Here is a 22,055-nt window from a genome sequence, read left to right on the forward strand (position 1 = left end):
CTGTGAGCATCACCTAGATCCAATGAGTGCTAAGTGTTCCATTTATTCTCATGAGAGATGGATTCATGTTGAATCACTACTCATGAAACATGGGTCATCGAGTTTGACTCAAAAATCACACAGTTAAATCCTGATATTCACATCACGACATTATACATATTTAAAAATAATCTAAACCTAAACCACCACATAATCAAGCCTCCCATTGGTCACACCTGCTTGTCCAAGTATTTATGGGAACACACGGCTTATTAATCCAAAAAGAAAAAAATAGAGATTGAATTAGAACATACACTGACTCACGTACAGGCACATCGAATCACGTGGAAGAAGGTAATCTCCGAATTTCATTGATCAAAGCGCATAAAAGTAGGGAGGTACGATAGGGAAGATAATTATCACGACATTGGTCAAAGCACATTCAGCAAGGGGGTACGAGCATTCAATCTCACATCAATATTAATGGAAAGGACATAGGAGGACATCTAAAGGAGTATATCAACATTGCATGCATTAGGAAGTCGCAGTCACGTGGAGACCCATCAACCCCTTAAATCATAAATCATAGGGCATTGTATAGAGCATAGTTTTTGCAAAGTGCATGCGAATGGAGTGTCAACAAGCATTAGTGGTAAAGATCGATATGTTAAGGAGGACTCATAGGTTAAAAGAGAATTGCTAATAAGTTTAGAAGTTGATATATTACGGGAGATTCTTAAGTCCAAATGTATCTTATTTTATATACAAGGTGATCATCATATATATATATATATAATTCAAATGATTAGAATCTCTTGAAGAATAAATACAAATTTCATATATTTTCAATTATAGAATGGACACTTGAAGTTATTCATAAGACCTTAAAATTGGAAACTAAGAGTGATTTGACGTACATTAAAAAGCGAACATTATAGAGAATGGTCATGAAAAAACCTTTCTTGTTATTCCACATGCAAAACCTCAAAACTTTTTCTTTCTGCTAGATGGATAAGCATCTACAACCAAAATCTCATCAAAAAATCAAAATCAAATCTTCAAGGTCCAAGTATGGATTTCCTCCTTTGGCGCTCTACCCGCACACTTAAGATATTCAAGCTTTGATACCAATCTAATGTAGAGCATACTACAAACTAGCCAATAAGTGAGACTCATATTGATCTCTTAAGCATCCACTAAATTAATTCATTAATTAGAGACATCGATCTAGTAAAACAAAAAAAAAATGTTTCAACACAAATTTTCTCCACATTTCTTCATTCATAGAGTTTGACTTCTAATCTTGATCGTATCATTCATAACTATTTTTCCTGACAATTTCTTTCCAAACCCTTTTAAGAATTGTTCCAAACAAGTATTACTAAATCATATTCAAATATGAGCCCAATTAAATAAACCAATTACAAGTTATGACCTTTGAATCGAGACCCATATTTGTTGTCATAAACCAAGAAAAAAACCTATAATGCTACATAGGGAATCCAATATCTCTCTACATAAAATTCCAAATAATCCCAAACCAATTCTAAATTGACCAATTTTAAGTCTAGTTTTAGAATCTTTAAGACATAAATTTTTCAAGTCTATAAATGATTATACAAACACAAATATTTTCCTATAACTCCATTGAAGATCTTTAAACACCAGTTTCATTAAAAGTTGTATAAATTCCACAAATATGAATGAAATTTAATCAAACCAAAAGTTAATGAAATATGATTCACATATACTTCCAATGAATCCATTTAGGTTCTCAAAGATATCCCAATATGTCTACACCAAATCTTTCAATATGACTGTTTGCAGGGATTCTCATGTCTACACACAACTATGTTTTTTTCAACATACTCATAATATCTTCAAAAATTAATGAAATTAATCACAAACAAAAAGAGAAATAATGTTATTCATCCTAATATCCAATATACATATTATAAATGGTTCACATGTCATACATGGTAGTACATGGGCTAGAAACAACACACAAATTGAAAAACCAATCAAAAAATATATATAGAAATTACTTCCCTAGCCTTTACATCTTTATGTTATGAACTCAAATACATCATAAATGAATAAAACTAATTTTGATATCCCATATAAGAAATCTTAACCTCCTTGTATTCTTGTACTTTAGGATCTCCTTCACGAATTAGCTAGGGTTCAACTTCTTTTTATAGATTCCAAGGCCTTCAAAATTGAGCTCATATATTTTATACTAAAAATTCATAATAAATTCAATGATACATATTGTATGGTGATGAAATTTGACAACTAGGATGATAATGAAGATGTTGTTACACCTATAAAATGAGAACATTTTATGCTCCTATGAACAAATTACTAAAAGTAGTAAGTCTCCACAAATGAAAACACTGCATTGAAATGAACCTTATTGAATAGACAAGAACATAAATATTTTGTTATGAACCATTGTACCAAACCCTAAGGTGATAGTAAAGGCAGCCCACTAAGATCATAACATCCCACCATGCTTCACAATCCAGACTCTGGGCTGGATGTGCACCCATACAATGGGCCCTCCATTAGCCATATGAGCTCCAGATGAACACTACAATGCTAGCATTGCCACTGACTTTCAAACTTAAACCTTAGTGGAGGCTCTGATTCCACATGATATGAACTATTACACCAAAACCCTAAGGTGCTAGTGAAGGTCACCCATTAGGATCATAACATATTTTTTGGTGATTCAAGATTTCCCTTGAGACCAAGATCCTTTTTCATTACCATGACACCAAATATGTTGAGTCATCTTAATGACCTCTCATGCTTCAATAAGAGAGGAGAAACAAATAATTGGAGTATGATTCATTAGGATTATTACATAGCCAATTTAAGCTCCACTTGAATACATTTTGACGAATTGACATGTAAGTCCTTTCTAATTGACAATATTATTAAGACACAATATATAGCATTTTCAAGGATCATGTCGAAGCCCTATTTAACAATTTTTACATTAGTAATCTACATAATAAGTTCTATTAATTATATCAAACATTGAAAGAGTTTGAACCTAAGAATTATTATTTTTAAATATTGAAGATATATATTTAGATTTATATAAATTAACATGAAAGATGAGTAATAGATCATTGAAATTTTGACTAACAATTATTTAGGACTTTCTTTTCTTTCATGACTTCTTTATCTCTTCTCAGAGTGCAACAAATTAATATACATCATTTTATATGTTTGCAACTCTTGATTATGAATGGATAATATGTATAATATCTCTTGAAATAACCTTAAATATAAAACTCAATTGAAAATTATAGAGTCATATTTATCTTATATCTATATTAGATATTTTTCAAGTCACTATGTCAATATGATGTCAATATACATGCCTATTTTATTCAACATTAGAATATGGTCACAATTAGAAGAATATAATTGAATCTATTTAATTATACCATAATCATCTTTATTTGTATGTTTATACAAAGATAAATGTAATTTTTTTTAGTAAATTGACTATTCATTCCATTTGACAAATGTTTTTAATTAAGAAAAGCAACAACAAGTGGGTGCTAACCAAGAGTACAACTAGACCTCTGTACACCAATAACTAAACATTACTAGTGCATAATAATGAAAGATGCCATAAGATTAGATCTTCCTCTATCAAAAATAAAGGTCGACGAGTGATTGATCCACATCATTAAAAATCTTGGGACAAACCACCACAATAGCTTTAAACTTAAACCAAAAACAACAACGAAGGACTAGATTGTAGCCTTTAAAACTGACAGTAATCACTTGATCACAAGGAAAACAAAAACTAAACATCATCAACACAATAAAGACATAAACTGAGGCCATTCACACCTATCAAAATCCTAATGAATAATATACAACCAAAGAAGGCTATACTTCCAACTTTGGCAAACATAAGATATATCTTCCAACCATGGGTTCAAGTAATGATCAACATCTCGCTTTGGAAAAATGCAATCAAAAGTCTTCCCCCCCCCCCCTAAAACTCCCACACCATAATGGAAATGAGAGAATAGGGGAGGAGGAAGAACCAACCCCATAGGAAATAGTTTCTTCCCCTTCTTTTTCTAACCAGACTACCAGAAGTAGTCCATGTACACAACATTTTGATGAAATTATCCTCTTCTTCCCATTTCCCAAATATGATCTCCACCTCGATAGGAGAGTGTACCTCATCTATAAGAGCTATGAATTTAGAAGCAAAGAGAAAGATCCAAGCCACCATCAAAAGAAGTAACACCCATCTCAATACCAAATCATTTATCTAAGGAATCATACATTCTTCACCGTGTGAAGTATATTGTTAAAAAAAATACTTGAAAGGGATACTTTCCAACAACAAAAGGAGAATACTTACGAAACTTGTTCACTACCACTTTCCCAAAATAATTAAAGATACCTTGTTAAGCTTTTGCCCCACCTCAATAGGATATTGGAAGGATAAGGAGAAGACTAGAGGACACCTCCACCAAAGACTAAGGGTTTTATAGTAAAGGAGAGATCTGACCCATCTATTGAAGGTGGAGAACCCCTCCATCCTAAAACACAACTCCAAAGTCCTGCATAGACCCTCCATAAACCACCACAATCCCCACACAATAGAGTCTTGGGTACGGATAATGCCCACATAAAAAGATCCAGAGAAAGAAGAGAAAGTAGGGCCAACAACCATAGATTTGTAGCACTAGAGACCACAAAAAGATCTTGGAAAAGTGAAGATAGCAAGGAAAAATAGCCCCAATATGCTACACTAGAGATCACCAATGCATCTTAGGAAAGTGGGGGGATTTGGGATAACAAATCCCAATCTGTTTCTTTATAAACCACCCACCCAATAGCGAAGACACTAGCAAGATCCATTTTAGTCTTCATCTTCATCAAGATCTATTTGCAGAAAAACACAGCTACTTCAAACCCTAGCATATCTCAACATAGCACAACCCAACTCTAAAAATCCATCACAAATCTACATAGTCCATAATTGTCAAAAACCAATCTTCCTAGAACATCCAATGCCCCAAAAGGGAGATGAAAGCATTCCCCATCATCACCTTCATTATTCTCTCCTTGGCTATATAAAATATATTATTTTTTATTTAATCACCAAATTTTTTTTAAAAAATAAAAAAAAATCATATTTGTATCTTGAGTATTGTCCTTGTTTGAAATTCTCTTAGACATTGTCAACTTTCCTTTCAATAATCATCTTTCTCTTATTTGGTTCCTCGTTCTTCTAATATTCTTAAATCATGGTTCAAATTAATAGGAAGGAATAAGAAAAACTTACTCCATCTCGTTGCTTCATGTTTATGCAATAAAAAGTAGGAATGCAACATATTCCTATTGTGATGAACTTTCTAATTTTATAGTAAATGATTACTGCACTAGATCAAGAATAAAAAATAATGGTTAACACAGAATAAATTATCACAATAATTCATCCAGATAGATTAGTAGCATTATTTTCTATTAGAAACTAAGAAATAAATGAATATTTTATCTTTTGTTCATTGTGAATATCTTTTAACACAACTCAAGATAGGAACAACTAGAAAACACATATATTTTGTTAATGATTTAAGATAGTTGTCTTCAAACAAGGAGAGTAAAGTAATTATTAGGATGATAGATAGCACTATTGCACCGATGTTAACAAGTACTAAACTGTGATTATTTACCAAAAATATACTTGCACATAAACGTATAGAAAGTTTATGGGGAATAATTCATTAGGTCAATATATATAATTGATTTACTCACCATTAGGACATAATATCTCTAATTCCCCTATCATTATCACTTCTATAATTTTACAAGAATCTAACCAACCCAACATCATCTACTTGGATAAAGAAATCATCAAGTTTATTAGCATAACTATGGTCAAGTGTGTATAGCCTAAAGCGACCATCTCTGTTTACTCTATTATTGTTTTAAGAAACCAATATAGTAGCTAAGAAAATATAGCACCCATCTTTTATCTATGATCAATATAAGAAAAGAAGATGCTACAAATAAAAGATAGCCATCTAGACCCCTTTAATATACATAAAAGAGATAAAAGATAACCATTTACCTTTGATCTATGTTCATTTTGAGAAAATGTTATACTGCATTCAATGCAGTAAACATCTTCCTATTATATATAGTCAGTTTAACCAAGTGAGATGTTGTACACTAAAATATAACCATCTCCCTTTTGTCTACTCCATTTCTTAGCAAATAATTTACTATACGCAATAAAATGACCATCATTTCTTTTAAAATGATTGTATAACTGAATTGTGCCTATAATTTACTTAAATAAACATGTGTTCTAAAAATCAAAGGTAAAGATAAATAAGATATCATTACTATCAAAATTTAATTTTATATCAACATAAATAATTTATATAATAATAAACAATTTAATATAATTGAGTTACATTACACTAAAACAATACAGTATAACAAGACATATCTTTAGTATACTTTATTATAATAGATGAGTCCTATAGCATCATTACAGCACGCCAGGGCATCACAAGCTGATCAAATAAAACATAATCAAACTATAATATGATAATAATAAAGTATAAAGCATAAAAGACCATTTGTTTTGAGAAGTGGAAAAGAGAAGTCCCAGTGGAGCAAAGAGATTAAAAGGAGTATCCCAATTCGTGGGGACAAATTTCGAATTTGTAGCAATCGACATAGTTATTCCCATCCGCAGGACAGTCTGCAAGGACAGTGTAGTGCGGCCATTCCGTGCGGGTGTCAATTGCATAGCAATATCCCAGGGGTTCACCATTTTCATCGGTGCCACAAGCTTCAATTTGATCGCAATAAGAGGAACCCTGGAACCAGTACAAGGGGCATTGCCCTAGTGATTAAGAAACTCTTGTAGGTTGGCCACCTTCAAGGCCACTTTGTTCGCTTGAACTTAAAACTTAAGCGAAAACACCCAAAGCTGGGTGCACACTTGTGCACCCAACATGGTGCGCTAGTGTGCACCAAGCTTTAATGCACTAAAGACTTCAAAAACATAAGAAACACCCAAAATTGGGTATGCACCAGTGCACCTACTCAGGTATGGTGATGCATACCCGATTTTGTTTTTTGAAAAACTAAAGGGGGATAATTTTTTTGAAAGGACATAAAAAACATAAAATAAAATAAAATAAAGAAAAGCTTTACACTCAATTAGGGTGTGCAGTAACATAGCTAGTTAGGTGCACTATTGCACACCCTGAAAACACAAAGTAAAAGTCTAAGAAGGTTATAAGGTGCGCATTAGCACATCTCATGAGGTGTGCTGATGTGCACCTTATCCTTATAAAATCTCCCAAAAGAGAGCACTATAAAATCTCCCAAAAGAGGGTGCACCTTTTTTTTTTGCAATTCAGGGGTAAAATAAAGGTTTTTCATGTTCTTTTGAGTGTCAAGATTTTTTGGACTTTTTTGTGAGATAGTCTGTAGGGTTTAATTAATTTATTTTTCCTTAATTCCTAACTAATGGGTGCTCTTTCATTAGATAATGATATAATGAAATCTTCTTCAACTCCTTCAGGTGAGAAAATGGCAACGAAACCTATACTCTTCAAATTTCAAGGCATTCCATCATAATCAAGGTTCCAGGATGATTACCCAGAAATTAAAGATACAAACTTGGGGCACACTAATTTGGGGGAATTCTTGAAAATTTGTAGCAAATGTACTGAGAGGTTTGTTATGGTTTCTGCATTCATTTGATCAGGGTTGTTGAATGCAGCTTTCCACCTAACGTCAATATAATCTTAAGAGCTTGTCCTTACACTTGTACAACACTTTTTCCTTGAGGGGAGTGTTAAGAAGAGTATAACTGGGGAAGTTGTCCTTGATCTTCAACTTGACAACATTGAGAGGGTATTCCACCTTCCATGTGTAGACCAATTCGTTAGGCTTACCTAAGAACAAGCAAAATGGGGGTACTAAGAGCATATTGAGGAAGCCTCAAAGATTATTCAGTCAACTTAGCTTAGAGCAAAAACTCTACTAGGAAAAAAGCTAGTAAAGTTGACATGACCAAAGGATTTATGAAAGAAGACATTCGATATGCAATTCATAGAGGGAGATTATATGCGAAGAGATTATCTAATGATGTAGTGGCACAAATAACAATACCTAGTGCATATTATATTCAATTCAAAACATTTACATATCTAAGAGTAGTTGGTACCATGATCAACCCAAAGAAGCTTCCAAGGTACCCTTCTGATAGACTCATCCTCTTGGAAGTTGCTTGACAAATTGAGATTGCATATGCCAAAGTTAGAAAACAACATAAACATTGTTGGACATGGCCTTTGACCATAGGACTTTTGCAAGTGAAACGAAAGCAAGATATTCCTTCTTTTGAGTGTGAATAGGATAAGTATCCCTTGGAAGAGTGCAATTCTTCAAGGCCATGTTTTGATAATATCAGTAGAGTACAGTATCTAGCGGGTAAAGCATTCACACATGAGGAATCCATTGAGGATCACTGGATGAACACTACAAATGACTATGATATCTAAATAAGGGATTATTGTAGAATGAATTTATACTTGGTAGAGAATGTCCTAAAGATAAAAATCTCATTGAAGATATTGCAAAAAGACTCAAGGGAGATGCTCGATCCTTTGTTCAATGCAGATAAAATTGGGGAATGACCCATAGTGAGTGCTGAGGTCAATAGAGAAGAGAATTCTAACATCAACCATAGGGTGAGGCATGCCCTTAAAATGATAAAGGATTGGATCAAACAACCATTTAACCTTGATCCAATACCTAAAACAATAATTTTCCATGCATAAGCCTGCCTAGCCAAAGGTAGAGGGAAGAAAGTCACCATCCCTACCTTTGCAACTCAGTCACCAATAAGGCCTGAAATGGTATAAGATCTTGATAGACCAATTGGATACTACCACTGTTAGGAGAGAAAAGAAAAGGGAAAAAGAAAGAGAAGTTCTCCCCAAAGACTCAAGCTAGAGGAAGGTAAAATCCTAATAGCCCAATAGAAAGAGGAGGGTATGTGCAGGATCATGGTGTACCAAACTATGGCCTTAAGCGGCAGTGAAAAATCAAAAAATCAGGGTTATGTCAACTTGATACATAATTTTAAAGTGGTTATGGACTTTATATCAAAAATCTGTAAGAAAATAATCTCTAAGAAATTGAATGTAGTTTCTAAAATACTAGGCCTTATCAGGAGAAAAAAATAATTGATTGGTCAAAAGTTTGAATTTTAATGCAGTACTACAAAAATTTTAGGGAAAAAATAAAAAGTAGGTGTATGTCTGACCACCTTAATCAAAATCAAATGATAATATTTTTTTAATATAATTATAGATATGAAAAGTAAACTCATGCCCGAATGTGACGCATATTTTTTGGTTTTTTTATTCCAAATAAATAATTAAATATGAATTTTCTACCAAAACTTTTTCAGAAAAAAAAGTCCCATGTCTGACCACCTTAACTAATAGAAAATTTTACGATTTTTTTTTTTTTCTTATACTAGGCGAAGCATAGAATGTGATGCAACTTTTAGATTTAAAAAATGTTATACCGTTTGAAAATTATAGTTATTTTTCAATCAGTATGTCAATCAACACTTTACAATAATTTTCATTGATAATTAACTAATAAATACTTATCGATCTCAGAATTTGACAGAATTTATATTGATGGAATCTCAAGAGCGATATTACAAAACCCTTTTCGTTTCATTCAATTTTAATGAAAATAACATTGTCAGACGACTACTCGAAGTCTGAGTATCACTAAAACCCTCTTCAAACACGTCTTTTGGGTTGACCGGGTAGGCTTGGTAAATACCAAGCCTAATTGGATATCAGATTTGAAATCGGATATCGGATTTCAAATTGGATATCCGATATAGCTAGGTGAATTTTGGTGGGAAAACCGGATTTAAGACTTATAGCTTATGATTTATAAATTATTTTTGTTATATTACTATGTAAATATGTATTATAATATATTATATATATATATATAATAACGTAATTTAAAGATATAATATATAATATATTAATATATAATAATATATTATGTTATTCTCATTACAATCTATAAATATAATTTATATTATTATTATTATTTTTACTAAATATAATAACACAATATATATATATATATTATATATATAAGTATGTTATTAATTTATATATAATAACGTAATATATATATATATATATATATATATATATATATATATTATAACATAATATTTTATAACTTATGATTTATAAATTATTTTTGTTATATTACTATGTAAATATGTATTATAATATATTATATATATAAAATAACGTAATGTAAAGATATAACATATAATATATTAATATATAATAATATATTATGTTATTCTCATTGTAATCTATAAATATAATTTATATTATTATTTTTACTAAATATAATAACGTAATATTTTTACTAAATATGATATATATATATGTTATTAATATATATTATTATATTAATATGTATGTTATTAATATATATGTATATTATTAATATATATGAGTCAAAGGGGGTCATAGGTCCCTTCGACCCATTACATAGCAACATATGTCCCTAGGGGTCCTAGGACCCCTAGTGACATATTAGAATCATTCTTATGGGTCGAGGCAGGTCATAGCTTGACTTATGACCCCCTTCGATGCATTACATGATGACATATGCCCCTAGGGGTCCTAGGACCCCTAAGGACATATTAGAATCATTCTTATAGGTCAAAGGGGGTCATAGGTTGACCTATGACCCCATTCAACCCATTAAATGATGACATATGTCCCTAGGAATCTAGGACCCATAGGGACATATTAGAATCGTTCTTATGGGTCAAAGGGGGTCATAGGTTGACCTATGACCCCCTTTGACCCATTACATGACGAACTATGTCCCTAGGGGTCCTAGCACCCCTAGGGACATATTAGAATCATTCATATGGGTTGAATGGGCTCATAGGTTGACTTATGATCCCCTTCGACCCATTACATAATGACATGTGTCCCTAGAGGCCCTAGGGACATATTAGAATCATTCTTATGGGTCGAAGGGGGTCATAGGTTGACCTATGACAACCTATAACCCCCTTCGACACATTACATAATGACATATGTCCCTAGGGGGCTTGGGACCCCCAAGGACATATTAGAATCGTTCATATGGGTCAAAGGGGGTCATAGGTTGACCTATAACACCCTTCGACCCATTACATGAAGACATTTATCCCTAGAGGTCTTAGGACCCTTAGGGACATATTAGAATCATTCATATGGGTCAAAGGGGGTCATAGGGTGACCTAGGACCCCCTTCGACCCATTAAACGATGACATATGTCCCTATGGGTCCTAAGACTCGTAGACACATATTAGAATTATTCATATGGATAAAAAGAGATCATAGGTTGACCTATGAACCCTTTCGACCAATTAAATGATGACATATGTCCCTAGGGGTCTTAGGACACCTAGGGACATATTCGAATTATTCATATGGAATCAAAGAGAATGATGACATATGTCCCTAAGGGTTCTTGAATGCCTAGTGACATATAAGAATTGTTCATATGGGTCAAAGGGGGTCATAGGTTGACCCATGACCCCCTTTCACCCATTACATGACGACATATGTCTTGAAGACCCCTAGGAACATATGAGAATCATTCTTATGGGTCAAAGGGGGTCATAAAATGACCTATGACCCCTTTCGACATATTACATGACGGCATATGTCCCTAGGGGTCCTAGGTACCTTAGGGACATATTAGAATTGTTCATATGGATCGAAGGGGGTCATAAGTTGACCTATGATCTCCTTCGACCCATTAAGTGATGACATGTGTCCCTAGGGGTCCTAAGACTGCTAGGGATATATTAGAATTGTTCATATGGGTCAAAAGGGGCCCTAGGTTAACCTATGACCCCTTTTGACCCATTACGTGATGACATATGTCCCTACGACCCCTAGGGACATATCAAAATTGTTCTTATGAGTCAAAGAGGATCATAGGTCAAGCCATGACCCCCTTCAACGCATTACATGATGACATATGTCCCTAGGGGTCCTAGGACCCCTAGAGAAATATTAGAATCATTCTTATGGGTCAAAGGTGGTCATAGGGTGACCCATGACACCCTTAAAATGATTACATGACTACATTTGTCCCTAGGGGTCCTACGACCCCTAGGGACGTATTAGAATAATTCTTATGGGTCAAAAGGAGTCACAGGTCAACCTATGACCCCCTTTGACCCATTACATGATGACATATGTCCCTACAAGTCATAGGACACCTAGGCACATATTAAAATTATTCATATGGGTCAAAGTGGGTCATAGGTTGACCTATGACCCCCTTTGACCCATTACATGATGACATATGTCTCTAGGGGTCCTAGGACCCCTAGGGACATATTAGAATGCTTCTTATGGGTCAAAGGGGGTCATAAGTTGACCTATGAACCCCTTCGACAAATTACAAAATGAAATATATCCAAAGGGGTCCTAGGAACCCTAAGGACATATTAGAATCGTTCTTATGGGTCAAAGGGAGTCATAGGCTGCCCTATGACCCCCTTTGACCCTTTACATGACAACATATGTCCCTAGGGGTCATAGGACCCCTAGGGACATATTAGAATCATTCTTATGGATCAAAGGGGGTCGTAGGGTGACCCCCTTTGACCCATTACATGATAACATATGTCCCTACGGGTCATACGACACCTAGGGACATATTAGAATTATTCATATGGGTCAAAGTGGGTCATAGGTTGACCTATGACCCCCTTTGACACATTACATGATGACATATGTCTCTAGGGGTCCTAGGACCCCTAGGGACATATTAGAATGCTTCTTATAAGTCAAAGGGGGTCATAGGTTGACCTATGAACCCCTTCGACAAATTATAAAATGACATATATCCAAAGGGGTCCTAGGAACCCTCGGGACATATTAGAATCATTCTTATGGTTCAAAGGGAGTCATAGGTTGACCTATGACCTCCCTTGACCCTTTACATGACGACATATGTCCCTAGGGGTCCTAGGAACCCTAGGGACATATTAGAATCGTTCTTATGGGTCAAAGGGGGTCATAAGGTGACCTATGACACCTTTCAACCCATTACATGACAACATATGTTCCTAGGGACATATTAGAATCATTTTTATGAGTCAAATGGGGTCATAGGTTAACCTATGACCCCCTTTGACACATTACATGATGACATATGTCCCTACGGGTCAAAAGACACCTAAAGACATATTAGAATTTTTCATATGGGTAAAAGGGGGTCATAGGTCAACCCATTAAATGACGACATATGTCACTAGGACTTCTAGGACCCCTAAGGACATATTAGAATTGTTAGTTTGGGTCAAAGGAGGTCATAAGTTGACCTATGCCCTCTTTGACCCATTAAATGATGACATATGTCCCTAGGGGTCCTGTGACTCCTAAGGACATATTAAAATTGTTTATATGGGTCAAAGGGGGTCATAGGTTGACCTATGACCCCCTTTGACCCATTACATGATGACATATGTCCCTAGGACCCCTAAGGACATATGAGAATCATTCTTATGGGTCAAAGGGTGTCATAGGTTGATCTACGACCCCCTTCGACACATTACATGATGACATATTTCCTTATGGGTCCTAGGACCCCTAAGGACATATTAGAATCATTCATATGGATCGAAGGGGGTCATAGATTGATCTATGATCCCCTTCGACCCATTGAATGACAACATTTGTCCCTTGGGGTCCTACAACCCCTAGGGACATATGAGAATCGTTCTTATGGGAAAAAAGGGGTCATAGGTTGACCTATGACCCCCTTCGACGCATTACATGATGACATATGTCAGAAAAATATTAAAATTATTCTTATGGGTTAAAGGTGGTCATAGGTTGACCTATGACCTACTTCAAACTATTACATGGTGACATATGTCCCTAAGGGTCTTCGAAACCCTAAGGACATATTAGAATCATTCTTATAGGTCTAAGGGGGTCATAGGTTGACTAATGACCCCCTTTGACCCATTACATGATGACATATGTCCCTAGGAGTCATACGACCCCTTAGGGACATATTAGAATGCTTCTTATGGGTCAAAAGGGGTGATAGGTTGACCTATGACCCCCTTCGACGCATTACATGATGACATATGTCCAAAGGGGTCCTAGGACCTCAAAAGACATATTAGAATCATTCGTATGGATCAAAGGGGGTCATAGGTTGACCTATGACACCCTTTGACCCATTATATAAAGACATTTATATTAGAATCATTTATATGGGTCAAAGGGGGTCATAGGGTGACCTAGGACCCCTTTCGACCCATTAAATGACAACATATGTCCCTAAGGGTCCTAAGACTCGTAGGGACATATTAGAATTGTTCATATGGATCAAAGGAGATCATAGGTTGACCTATGAACCCCTTCGACCTATTAAATAATGACATATGTCCCTAGGGGTCCTAGGATGCCCAAGGACATATTAGAATTGTTCATATGGGTCACATGGGGTCATACGTTGACCAATGACCCCCTTTGACCCATTACATGATGACATATGTCCTGAAGGCCCTAAGAACATATGAGAATCATTCTTATGGGTCAAAGGGGGTCATAGGTTCACCTATGACCCCCTTCAACACATTACATGACGACATTTGTCCCTAGGGGTCTTAGGTCCCCTAGGGACATATTAGAATTGTTCATATGGATAGAAGGGGGTTATAGGTTGACCTATGATCCCCTTCGACCCATTAAAAGATGACATGTGTCCCTAGGGGTCCGAGGACCGCTAGGAACATATTAGAATTCTTCATATGAGTCAAAGGGGGTCATAGGTTGACCTATGACCCCCTTTGACCCATTACATGATGACATATGTCCCTACGACCCCTAGGGACATATGAGAATTGTTCTTATAGGTCAAAGGGGATCATAGGTTGACCCATGACCCCCTTCAATGCATTACATGATGACATATGTCCTTAGGGGCAGTAGGACTCGTAGAAAAATATTAGAATCGTTCTTATGGGTCAAAGGTGGTCATAGGGTGACCCATGACACCCTTCAACCTATTACATGACGACATATGTCCCTAGGGGTCCTAAGACCCCTAGGGACATATTAGTATCATTCATATGTGTCAAAAGGGGTCATAGGTTAACCTATGACCCCCTTTGACCCATTACATGATGACATATGTTCCTACAGGTCATAAGACACCTGAGGACATATTAGAATTGCTCATATGGATCAAAGGGGGTCGTAGGTTGACCTATGACCCTCTTTGACCCATTACATGATGATATATGTCTGTAGGAGTCCTAGGACCCCTAGGAACATATTATAATGCTTCTTATGGGTCAAAAGGGGTCATAGGTTGACTTATGACCCTTTTCGACAAATTATATAATGACATATATCCAAAGGGGTTCTAGGAACCCTAGGGACATATTAGAATCATTCTTATGGGTCAATGGAAGTCATAGGTTGACCTATGACCCATTTTGATCCTTTACATGATGACATATGTATCGTTCTTAAGGGTCAAAGGGGGTCATAGGGTGACCCCCTTTGACCCATTACATGATGACATATGTCCCTACGGGTCATAGGACACCTAGGGACATATTAGAATTATTCATATGGGTCAAAGTGGGTCATAGGTTGACCTATGACCCCCTTTGACCCATTACATGATGACATATGTCTCGAGGGGTCCTAGGACCCCTAGGGACATATTAGAATGCTTCTTATGGGTCAAAGGGGGTCATAGGTTGACCTATGAACCCCTTTGACAAATTACAAAATGACATATATCCAAAGGGGTCCTAGGAACCCTCAAGACATATTAGAATCATTCTTATGGGTCAAAGGGAGTCATTGGTTGACCTATGACCCCCTTTGACCCTTTATATGACGACATATGTCCCTAGGGGTCCTAGGACCCCTAGGGACATATTAGAATCGTTCTTATGGGTCAAAGGGGGTCATAGGGTGACCTATGACACCCTTCAACCTATTACATGACAACATATGTCCCTAGGGATCCTAAGACCCTGAGGGGAATATTAGAATCATTCTTATGAGTCAAATGGGGTCATAGGTTAACCTATGACCCCCTTTGACACATTACATGATGACGTATGTCTCTACGGGTCATAGGACACCTAAAGACATATTAGAATTGTTCATATGGGTAAAAAGGGGTCATAGGTTGACTTATGACCCCATTCAACCCATTAAATGATAACATATGTCACTAGGGCTTCTAGGACCTCTAGGGACATATTAGAATTGTTAGTTTGGGTCAAAGGAGGTCATAAGTTGACCTATGCCCCCTTTGACCCATTAAATGATGACATATGTCCCTAGGGGTCCTGTGACCCCTAAGGACATATTAAAATTGTTCATATGGGTCAATGGGGGTCATAGGTTGACCTATGACCCCCTTTGACCCATTACATGACGACATATGTCCCTAGGACCCCTAAGGACATATGAGAATCATTCTTATGGGTCAAAGGGTGTCATAGGTTGATCTACGACCCCCTTCGACACATTACATGATGACATATGTCCTTATGGGTCCTAGGACCCCTAAGGACATATTAGAATCATTCATATGGATCGAAGGGGCTCATAGATTGATCTATGATCCCCTTCGACCCATTGAATGACAACATTTGCCCCTTGGGGTCCTACAACCCCTAGGGACATATGAGAATCGTTCTTATGGGACAAAGGAGGTCATAGGTTGACCTATGACCCCCTTCGACGCATTACATGATGACATATGTCCCTAGGGGTCCTGGGACCCCTAAGAAAATATTAAGATCATTCTTATAGGTCAAAGGTGGGCATAGGTTGACCTATGAACTACTTCAAACTATTACATGATGACATATGTCCCTAAGGGTCCTCAAAACCCTAGGGACATATTAGAATCATTCTTATAGGTCTAAGGGGGTCATAGGTTGACCTATGACCCCCTTTGACCCATTACATGATGACATGTCCCTAGGAGTAATACGACCCCTTAGGGACATATTAGAATGCTTCTTATGGGTCAAAGGCGGTGATAGGTTGACCTATGACCCCCTTCGACGCATTACATGATGACATATGTCCAAAGAGGTCCTAGGACCCCAAAAGACATATTAGAATCATTCTTATGGGTCAAAGGGGGTCATAGGTTGACCTATGACACCCTTTGACCTATTATATGAAGACATTTCTCCCTAGGGGTCCTATGACTCCTAGGGACATATTAGAATCATTCATATGGGTCAAAGGGGGTCATAGGGTGACCTAGGACCCCCTTCGACCCATTAAATTATGACATATGTCCCTAAGGGTCCTAAGACTCGTAGGGACATTAGAATTGTTCATATGAATCAAAGGAGATCATAGGTTGACCTATGAACCCCTTCGATCTATTAAATAATGACATATGTCCCTAGGGGTCCTAGGATGCCTAGGGACATATTAGAATTGTTCATATGGGTCATAGGGGGTCATAGGTTGACCAATGACCCCCTTTCACCCATTACATGATGACATATGTCCTGAAGACCCCTAAGAACATATGAGAATCATTCTTATGGGTCAAAGGGGGTCATAGGTTGACCTATGACCCCCTTCGACACATTACATGATGACATTTGTCCCTAGGTGTCCTAGGTCCCCTAGGGATATATTAGAATTGTTCATATGGATGAAAGGGGGTCATAGGTTGACCTATGATCCGCTTCGACCCATTAAAAGATGACATGTGTCCCTAGGGGTCCGAGGACCACTAGGGACATATTAGAATTGTTCATATCGGTCAAAGGGGGTCATAGGTTGACCTATGACCCCCTTTGACCCATTAGATGATGACATATGTCCCTACGACCCCTAGGGACATATGAGAATTGTTCTTATGGGTCAAAGGGGATCATAGGTTGACCCATGACCCCCTTCAATGAATTACATGATGAGATATGTCCCTAGGGGTCCTAGGACTCGTAGGAAAATATTAGAATCATTCTTATGGGTCAAAGGTGGTCATAGGGTGACCCATGAAACTCTTCAATCTATTACATGATGACATATGTCCCTAGGGGTCCTAGGACCCCTAGGGACATATTAGAATCATTCATATGGGTCAAAAGGGGTCATAGGTCAACCTATGACCCCCTTTGACCCATTACATGATGATATATTTCCTACAGGTCATAGGATAGTTGAGGACATATTAGACTTATTCATATGGGTCAAAGGGCGTCGTAGGTTGACCTATGACCCTCTTTGACCCATTACATGATGATATATGTCTCTATGGGTCCTAGGACCCCTAGGGACATATTAGAATGCTTCTTATGGGTCAAAAGGGGTCATAGGTTGACTTATGACCCTTTTCAACAAATTACATAGTGACATATATCCAAAGGGGTCCTAGGAACCATAGGGACATATTAGAATCGTTCTTATGGGTCAAAAGAAGTCATAGGTTGACCTATGACTCCCTTTAACCATTTACATGATGACATATATCCCTAGGGGTCCTAAGACCTTTAGGGACATATTAGAATCATTCTTATGGGTCAAAGGGGGTCATAGGGTGACCTATGACACCCTTCAACCCATTACATGACAACATCTAGGACCCTTAGGGACATATTAGAATGATTCTTATGGGTCAAATGGGGTCATAGGTCAACCTATGGCCCCCTTTGACACATTATATGATGACATATGTCCCTACGGGTCATAAGACACCTAAGGACATATTAGAATTGTTCATATGGGTAAAAGGTGGTCATAGGTTGACCTATGACCCCATTCGACCCATTAAATGATGTCATATGTCACTAGGGCTTCTAGGACCCTTAGGGACATGTTACAATTGTTCATTTGGGTCAAAATATGTCATAAGTTGACCTATGACCCCTTTGACCCATTAAATGATGACATAAGTCCCTAGGGGTCTTAGGACCCCTAGTGACATATTTAAATTGTTCATATGGGTCAAAGGGGGTCATAGGTTGACCTATGACCCCTTTTGATCCATTACATGACGACATATGTCCCTAGGACCCCTAAAGACATATGAGAATTGTTCTTATGGGTCAAAGGGTGTCATAGGTTGATCTATGACCTCCTTTGACACATTACATGATGACATATGTCCCTATGGGTCCTAAGACCCCTAGGGACATATTAGAAACATTCATATGGATTGAAGGGGGTCATAGATTGATCTATGATCTCCTTTGACCCATTAAATGACAACATTTGTCCCTAGAATTCCTACGACCCTTAGGGACATATGAGAATTGTTCTTATGGGATAAAGGGGGTCATAGGTTGACCTATGACCCCCTTTGACGCATTACATGATGACATATGTCCCTAGGGGTCCTTGGATCCCTAGAGAAATATTAAAATCATTCTTATGGGTCAAAGGTGGTCATAGGTTGACCTATGACCCGCTTCAAACTATTACATGATGACATATGTCCCTAAGGGTCCCCAGAACCCTAGGGACATATTAGAATCGTTCTTATAGGTCTAAGTGGGTCATAGGTTTACCTATGACCCCTTTTGACCCATTACATTATGACATATGTCCCTAGGAGTCATACGACCTCTTAGTGACATATTAAAATGCTTCTTATGGATCAAAGGGGGTGATAGGTTTACCTATGATACCCTTCGACACATTACATGATGACATATGTCTAAAGGGGTCCTAGGTCCCCTAGAGACATATTAGAATCATTCTTATGGGTCAAAAGGAGTCATAGGTTGACCTATGGTCCCCTTCGACCCATTAAATGATGAAATATGTCCCTAGGGGTCCTAGGACCCCTAGGGACATATTAGAATCATTCATATTGGTCAAAGGGCATCATAGGTTGACCTATGACCCCATTCGACCCATTACATAATGACATCTATCCCTAGGGGTCCTAGCACCCCTAGGTACATATTAGAATCATTCATATGAGTCGAAGGGGGTCATAGGTTGACTTATGATCCCCTTCGACCCATTACATAGTGACATATGTCTCTAGGGGTCCTAGGACCTTTAGTGACATATTAGAATCATTCTTATGGGTCAAAAATGGTCAGAGGTTGACCTATGACCTGCTTCGACACATTACACGATGACATATGTCTCTAGGGGTCCTCAAAACCCTAGGGACATATTAGAATCATTCGTATGGGTCAAAAGGGGTCATAGGTTGACAATTGACCCACTTCGACACATTACATGATGACATATGTCCTTAGGGGTCCTAGGACCCCTAAGAACATATAAGAATGCATCATATGGATCAAAGGGTGTCATAATTTTACCTATGATGCCCTTCGACCCATTAAATGATGACATATGTAACTAGGGGTCTTAAGACACCTAGGGACATATTGCAATCATTTTTATGAGTCAAAGGGGGTCATAGGTTTACCTATGATTCACTTCAACCCATTAAATGATGACATATGTTCCTAAGAGTCCTAGGACCCCTAGGGACATATTAGAATCATTCTTATGAGTCAAATGGGTTCATAGGTTCACCTATGACCCCTTTCGACCAATTACATGACCACATATGTCCCTAGGGGTCCTAAGACCCCTAGAGACATATTAGAATCGTTCTTATGGGTCAAAAGGGATCATAGGGTGACCTATGACCCCCTTCGACCAATTAGATGATGAAATATGTCCCTAGGGGTCCTAGGACCCCTAGAGACATATTAAAATCGTTCTTATGGGTTAAAGGGGGTCATAGGTTGACTTATAACCCTCTTCGACACATTACATGATGACATATGTCCCTAGGGGTCCTAGGACACCTAGGGATATATTAGAATGCTTCATATGGGTCAAAGGGTGTCATATGTTGACCTATGACTTCCTTCGACCCCTTAAATGATGACATATATAGCTAGAGGTCCTAGGACCCCTAGTGACATATTAGAATCGTTCATGTGGGTCAAAGATGGTCATAGGTTGACTTATCACCCCCTTCGATCAATTACATGACGAAATATGTCCCTAAGGTTCCTAGGACACTTAGGGACATATAAGAATCATTATTATGGGTCTAAGGGGATCATAGGTTGACCTATGACCCCCTTCGACCCATTACATGATGACATATGTCCCTAAGCAGTCCTAGGAACCATAGGGACATATTAGAATCATTCTTATGGGTGAAAGGGGCCCATAGGGGTACCTATGATCCCCTTCGACCTATTAAATGATGACATATGTTCTTAAGGGTCCTAGGACCCCTAGGTAGATATTAGAATTGTTCTTATGAGTTGAAGGGGGTCATAAATCAACCTATGAGCCACTTTGACCCATATGAATGATTCAAATATGTCCTTAGGGATCTTAGGACCCCTAGGGACATATGTCATCATGTAATTTGTCGAAGGGGGTCATAGGTCAAACTATGACCCCATTTGACCCATATGAACAATTCTAATATGTCCCTAAGGGTCCTAAGACACCTAGAGACATATTTCATCATGTAATCTGTCAAAAGGGGTCATAGGGGTCATAGTTCAACCTATGACCCCCTTGAACCCACTAGAATGATTCGAATATGTCTCTAGGGGTCCTAGGACCCCTAGGGACATATGCCATTATTTAAAGGGTCAGAGGGGGTCATAGCACAACCTATGACCCCCTTTGACCCATAAGAACGATTCTAATATGTCCCTAGGGGTCCTGGGACCGCTAGGTAAATATGTCATCATTTAATGGGTTGAAGGGGGTCATAGGTTAACTTATGACAACCTTTGACCCATATGAAGAATTCTAATATGTCCCTAAGGGTCTTAGGACTCCTACAGACATATGTCATCATGTAATGTGTTGAAGTCGGTCATAAGTCAACCTATGAACCCCTTACACCCATAAGAATGATTCTAATATATCCCTAGGACATATGACATCATGTAATGGGTCGGAGGGGG

This window comes from Cupressus sempervirens, chromosome 8 (assembly GCF_028749045.1).
Source record: "Cupressus sempervirens isolate cs-2001-9-10 chromosome 8, ASM2874904v1, whole genome shotgun sequence".
Classification (NCBI taxonomy): Eukaryota; Viridiplantae; Streptophyta; class Pinopsida; order Cupressales; family Cupressaceae; genus Cupressus; species Cupressus sempervirens.